The sequence below is a fragment of the Schistocerca serialis genome, chromosome 9 (assembly GCF_023864345.2).
Source record: "Schistocerca serialis cubense isolate TAMUIC-IGC-003099 chromosome 9, iqSchSeri2.2, whole genome shotgun sequence".
Classification (NCBI taxonomy): domain Eukaryota; kingdom Metazoa; phylum Arthropoda; class Insecta; order Orthoptera; family Acrididae; genus Schistocerca; species Schistocerca serialis.
Genome location: NC_064646.1, coordinates 263,272,373 through 263,277,698, shown reverse-complemented (window position 1 = coordinate 263,277,698; position 5,326 = coordinate 263,272,373). Strand labels below are relative to the sequence as shown.

General features: G+C 46.3%; 1 pseudogene; it reads left to right on the top strand.

Annotated features, from left to right (window-relative positions):
• The first annotated feature begins 767 nt into the window (after window positions 1-767).
• Window positions 768-885, top strand: LOC126420256 (5S ribosomal RNA; annotated as a pseudogene).
• The last annotated feature ends 4,441 nt before the right edge of the window (window positions 886-5,326 follow it).

Below are 5,326 nucleotides of genomic sequence, written 5' to 3'. Positions count from 1 at the left end.
CACTCTCCATTTTCTCGCAAGGATTGAAGTTGGCGAGGGCTGGCTCCGGACCATCATATGGACAGACGAAGCTCATTTTTCACTGACGTGTGAGGTGAACACACAAAATTGCCGAATGAGGGGATCTTCACCTCCAGTCACTGTGCATGAAGTTCCTCTGTATGGCGAACGTGTCAACGTATGGTGTGGCTTCACGGCTACGTTCATCATTGGCCCATTCTTTTTTGAACAGGTAGGCGCCAACAAGGACCATAGACGTGCAATGTGACTGGCCAGCGTCACTGCGATATGCTTCGTCAACATGTTACACACGGCCTACAGGAGAGAGGAACTGAACTCAACAGCTTTCATGCAGGATGGGGTTCCACTGCGCATCGCTCGTGAAGTGCACCTGCTTCTTCGAAACACATTTTGAAACGATCGAATTATCAGCCGATCGTTTCCGAATGCTTGGCTGGCACGATCACCTGATCTTACACCTTGTGATTTCTGTTCGTGAGACTATCTGAAGGACAGTGTTTGCCACGTTAACGGTAACAAATGTGCTGAAGTGCAGTATATCAAGACGGGTAGCCAGCATACCTACGGACATGCTTCGTTCTGCTGTGCAGAATGCATTCCTGCGCTTTCAGATGGGCGCCATACTGACCCCCTTTTGTAGCAGTAATGGTACCGGTAGGTAATGGTACGATGTACTTTAGCAGCACATGAAAGGATTTCAATTAAATTTATTCTGCATTATTTCTCTTCCCCATGTCTTCACGTTGGGCAACGGCCTTGCCGCAGTGGATACACCGGTTCCCGTGAGATCGCCGAAGTTAAGCGCTGTCGGGCGTGGTCGGCACTTGGATGGGTAACCATCCAGGCTGGCATGCGCTGTTGCCATTTTTCGGGGTTCACTCAGCCTCGCGATGCCAATTGAGGAGCTACTCGACCGAATAGTAGCGGCTTTGGTCAAGAATACCATCATAACGACCGGGAGAGCGGTGTGCTGACCCAACGCCCCTCCTATCCGCGTCCTCAACTGAGGATGACAAGGCGGTCGGATGGTCCCGGTAGGCCACTCGTGGTCTGACGACGGAGTGCATTTTTTATGTCTTCACCAAGTTTGCTACTCGTACGGTAATTAGTTTCCGCGTTATAACATGTTCAAATGGTTCAAATAGCTCAGAGCACTATGCGACTTAACATCTGTGGTCATCAGTCGCCTAGAACTTAGAACTAATTAAACCTAACTAACCTAAGGACATCACACACATCCATGCCCGAGGCAGGATTCGAACCTGCGACCGTAGCAGTCATGCGGTTCCAGACTGAAGCGCCTTTAACCGCACGGCCACACTGGCCTGCTATAACATGTTAAATAGGGTAAGTTTAATTACGAGGGCTGTCCAGAAAGTATGTTACGATTGATCGCGAAATGAAAATCACAGTGAAAATCAGAAATGTTTAATTTGTAATAGTTAGCTACAACTTTCAGCTACTTCTCTACGTAGTCACCGTTCTGACTCAGACATTCGTCGTAGCGTTGTACCAACTTTCCAATACCCTCATCATAGAAGGCAGCCGTCAGTGCTTTCCGCCAATTCTCTACGCTGGCCTAAAGCTCGTTGTATGTTCCAAAATGTTGTCTTCATAGCCAGCGGTTCGTTTGAGCAGACATGAAACTCAATGGGAGACAATTAAGGTCTGTATTGTGGGTAACCAAACATTTCCAATTGAAACGATGCAGGAACATCTTCATTGCCCCTGCAGAATGAGGCTGAGAATTGTCTTGAAAAAGAAACCGCACGACAGTTATGTTATGTTGGTTGCATAGCTTCAGGGGAAAATTCTCACCAGGCCCTCGTACTTGGCGGGAGACACTATTTTCTATAACATCTTTACGCGCTCAATAAGAGCTCATGGATGAAAAGAGCGATATAATTCTACCTAGAGTCATACTAGCGACACTGCCCAACACATCTTTGCAAAGCTTTATCGGATTTTCATAGTCGTTTCCATTTCGCGACCGATCGTAACTTACTTTCTGGACAGCCCTCGTATAACCACCCGGTATGTAAATCAGGCCTGTGGGACAGCAGAGGCTGCCCATGCCTGCTCTAAACGGCCGAGAGACTACTTTGTCTCGTTTCTCAGTGCAACACCACGAACCGATAGAACACTGAGATTCGCCGACGTGTAAGGTCGTTCCCGCCAGATGCCGAGCGAGTCGGTCGTCACGTCGCGTGCTGAGCTGGCACCTTATCCCGGCGCCGCCGCTCTACCGGCGCCTGTGTGGACGCTCGGCGTCGCTGCGGCGTGTTGTGTCGTGACGTCAGACGACGTGACGTGACGAGTGAGTCAGAGCCGGCCGACAGTAATCTGGCAGCGGAGCGGGGCTTCGCGCAGCACGGCACAGCGGTCGAACGCAGAGGCGGTGGCCAGGTGGGCGCCTCGGTCATTAGGCTGGCGTCGGTCTCACTCAGCCAAGCGTGACGGGCAGGGACAGGGGAAGGTCGCATGTGGAGGGCAAGCCAAAGCCACAGACATCTTTTATCAGTCCTCACCGTCACCGTTAGTGGACAAGACATCCAAGGGGCGCAGGGGAGATCACAGTATTCGAAGAAAGTCAGAACTAGTAATGCATACTGACTGCAATTCGATTAAAATTACTTGATAGTTGACACGTCACGAGTTATAGCTGCATTCTTCCAATCAGAGCGCTCAGCGTCACACTCGGACCGTTCGCCGTTGCCAAACTGCCACAACAGTTAGTCAGTTCACGTCCAGTTCCTTCTCCGGCTCGTCTTTCTTCCTTTGTTTGAATCCGCAGTCCTGTTTCTGGACCTATTATTTCGTGTTTAGTCACACATGATAACCTCGCTAAAATAACACACGCACACACACACACACACACACACACACACGCACGCACGCACGCACGCACACACACACACACACACACACACATATGCACGCATGCACGCACACACATACACACACGCACACACAAAACGATGCTAACAAAGTACAGTACACATGTTTCATACACAGTACTAACCAAACATCACTGGATCTCCACGCACAAGACGTGATTGAACGTGTAAGTAGGCTGTTTAGGTTTTTATGTTGGTAACGCCACGTAGCGCTCTGTATGAAAATCACGGACTGTGCTGTGTGCAGTCTGTGGCTGGTTTCCATTGTTGGAATATTTGCTATTGTAGTGTTGGGCAGTTGGATGTGAACAGCGCGTAGCGTTGCGCAGTTGGAGGTGAGCCGCCAGCAGTGGTGGATGTAGGGAGAGAGAGAGATAGAGTTTTGAGAGCGGACGATCTGGACGTGTGATCGTCAGAAAAAGGAAATTTGTAAGACTGGATGTCATGCACTGACATATATATAGATTTTTGAACACTATTAAGGTAAATACATTGTTTGTTCTCTATAAAAATCTTTCATTTTATAACTATGCCTATCAGCAGTTAGTGCCTTCTGTAGTTAGAATCTTTTATTTAGCTGGAAGTATTGGCGCTCGCTCTATTGCAGTAGTTCGAGTAACGAAGATTTTTGTGAGGTAAGTGATTGAGGAAAGGTATAGAGACCTTTGCAGAAAAGAGAACCACTTGCATGTATATCAAGAGCTCAGATGGAAACCCAGCTCTAAGCAAAGAAGGTAAAGCAGAAAGGTGGAAGGAGTATATAGAGGGTCTATACAGGGGCGATGTTCTTGAGGACAGTATTATGGAAATGGAAGAGGAGATAGATGAAGATGAAATGGGAGATATGATACTGCGTGAAGAGTTTGACAGGGCACTCAAAGACCAAAGTCGAAACAAGGCCCCGGGAGTAGACAACATTCCATTAGAAGTACTGACAGCCTTGGGAGAGCCAGTCCTAACAAAACTCTACCATCTGGTGAACAAGATGTATGAGACAGGCGAAATTCCCTCAGACTTCAGGAAGAATATAATAATTCCAATCCCAAAGGAAGCAGGTGTTGACAGATGTGAAAGTTACCAATTATCAGTTTAATAAGTCACAGCTACAAAATACTAACGCGAATTGTTTACAGACGAATGGAAAAGCTGGTAGAAGCCGACCTCGGGGAAGATCTGTTTGGATTCCGTAGAAATGTAGGATCACGTGAGGCAATACTGACCCTACAACTTATCTTAGAAGAAAGATTAAGGAAAGGCAATCCCACGTTTCTAGCATTAGTAGACTTAGAGAAAGCTTTTGACAATGTTGACTGGAATACTCTCTTTCAATTTCTGAAGGTGGCAGGGGTAAAATACAGAGAGCGAAAGGGTATTTACAATTTGTACAGAAAACAGATGGCAGTTAAAAGAGTCGAGGGGCATGAAAGGGAAGCAGTGGTTGGGAAGGGAGTGAGACAGGGTTGTAGCCTCTCCCCGATGTTATTCAATCTGTATATTGAGCAAGCAGTAAAGGAAACAAAAGAAAAGTTCGGAGTAGGTATTAAAATCCATGGAGAAGAAATAAAAACTTTAAGGTTCACCGATGACACTGTAATTCTGTCAGAGACAGCAAAGAACTTGGAAGAGCAGTTGAACGGAATGGACAGTGTCTTGAAAGGAGGGTATAAGTTGAACAGCAACAAAAGCAAAACGAGGATAATGAAATGTAGTCGAATTAAGTCGGGTGATGCTGCGGGAATTAGATTAGGAAATGAGACACTTAAAGTAGTAAAGGAATTTTGCTATTTGGGGAGCAAAATAACTGATGATGGTCCATGTAGACAGGATATAAAATGTAGACTGGCAATGGCAAGGAAAGCGTTTCTAAAGAAGAGAAATTTGTTAACATCGAGTATAGATTTAAGTGTCAGGAAGCCTTTTCTGAAAGTATTTGTATGGAGTGTAGCCATGTATGGAAGTGAAACATGGACAATAAATAGTTTAGACAGGAAGAGAATAGAAGCTTTCGAAATGTGGTGCTACAGAAGAATGCTGAAGATTAGATGGGTAGATCACATAACTAATGAAGAAGTATTGAATAGGATTGGGGAGAAGAGGAGCTTTTGGCACAACTTGACCAGAAGAAGGGATCGGTTGGTAGGACACGTTCTGAGGCATCAAGGGATCACCAATTTAGTACTGGAGGGTAGCGTGGAGGGTAAAAATCGTAGAGGGGGACCAAGAGATGAATAGACTAAGCAGATTCAGAAGGATGTAGGCTGCAGTAGGTACTGGGAGATGAAGAAGCTTGCACAGGATAGAGTAGCATGGAGAGCTTCATCAAACCAGTCTCAGGACTGAAGACCACAACAAAAACAACATAGGTTATTGTTAGTCAGGGCCATTCTTTTGTAGGGATTATTGAAAGT